Source organism: Limulus polyphemus, unplaced genomic scaffold (genome assembly GCF_000517525.1).
Source record: "Limulus polyphemus unplaced genomic scaffold, Limulus_polyphemus-2.1.2 Scaffold1250, whole genome shotgun sequence".
Taxonomy (NCBI): domain Eukaryota; kingdom Metazoa; phylum Arthropoda; class Merostomata; order Xiphosura; family Limulidae; genus Limulus; species Limulus polyphemus.
In genome coordinates, this window is record NW_013666860.1 from 316,650 (window position 1) to 318,249 (window position 1,600).

Below are 1,600 nucleotides of genomic sequence, written 5' to 3' on the forward strand. Positions count from 1 at the left end.
ATATACTGACACAATATCATGGCATGGGACACAAGTCCAACGGGAATATCAACACACACATGGAAATAAATATTAATATAATTTACTTGCTAGCATTATTCAAATCATGTGTAAATACAGTTCGGGTCGTTACGGCCTTACTAACTATAACAGTCTCTCTGGTATCGCCTTACCAGTTGCGTCATATGGTCAAGTAAAATTAATTACAGTTCATGCTGTTCATAATGAAACGAACTTAGTGTAGACAAATCGTACAACTTTGATTGTCTAGTTTTCCCTAGAGTGAACAAACGCATAAATTGTACCGTTGTCTCTATTATTTTACAAGCCATAGCCAAAAAATAATAAATGTTTATTTCAAAGCCCTCGTTATTAAATTAGATAGATCACATAATTTATATTGTACAGATCGTTTTAACAGTTGGCACCCGTAAATCCCATATTTATTATTATCTCAGAGTGATAAGATTACAAAAAGTAATAGTAATTAAAACTTCAATTAAATCTACCTGTTGAGAAGATGGGTTATTTGTATTGTCGTCATTGTTTACTGAACAACTGCAACACTCGGATCTATATTAGATAACGGTTTGTTTGTTTGCTGTTATTAAACGTAAAGCTAAATAATGGGCTATCTGCAGGTGTCGAAACCCAATTTTTTTTTTTGCGTTATAGCAGAGGCGTCGCTAGTTGCTTAAAAGATTTGGGACTCGGGAATTTTCGACGTTTCAGCATGGTATCGATCACGATTTTCTATTCCGATCTTTTCAAACACCAACTGGAGATTTGGGGGCCCTGTCAAATAGAATCGGAGCACGGGCCCCGTGTGCCAACACCAAGGGACACCTCTGGTTGTAAAGCCTGAGCCACCGAGTGACGGGATAGATAAAGGCGAGTACTTCTGTTGTTATTGTTAACAGTATAGATTTACCTGAATCACGAGTTAAAGGTAAAATAAAGACGACCGAACAAATTAAGTAAGAATTAATATTAATTTAAATAATAGGTCAAATTATAATTATAAAAAACTAAATAATGTAATATACGTGTGCTATTAAGTATGTAATTATAAAATAAATACTCTACTGAAAGTGATCCGGTGGCGCAATGGTAGCGCGTCTGACTCCAGATCAGAAGGCTGCGTGTTCGAGTCACGTCCGGGTCATGATGTATTTTGTCTATGTTCAAAAATAATTATTTTTATATATTTACACTTGTTATGTCAGTTATTAACGAAAATCATTAACTGTTCTGGCATATAAATTGGTCTCTTTTACAGGTATTTTTTTTTGTGCAGGAACGGATCACTTGACCCCCCCCCCCTCTCGAATTTTCAAAAATAAAGAAATATTAGATATGGAAAATTCTTCTATGTTATTGAAAATCATAAGGTATTTGTATTTCGATTTCGAATTTTTTCACAGAATTTTCGCAATTACAAAAAGAAATATAAAGCAATAAAGAAGAGTAAGTATAATAAATCCAAAATTATAAACTCTACACCACATATTTTACAGTTAAATGTAAAAATCCCAACGTTCAAGCATAGCGATTCCTAATTTAAAACTTCTTAGCAGGTCAGCAGCACCTACAACCTACA

At 34.0% G+C, this 1,600-nt stretch overlaps 1 non-coding gene across 1 annotated transcript; it reads left to right on the forward strand.

Moving 5' to 3' along the window:
• Nucleotides 1-1,093: 1,093 nt before the first annotated feature.
• On the forward strand, nucleotides 1,094-1,165 carry Trnaw-cca. Its single transcript has one exon. It is a non-coding gene; the product is annotated as a tRNA-Trp (tRNA).
• Nucleotides 1,166-1,600: the final 435 nt, after the last annotated feature.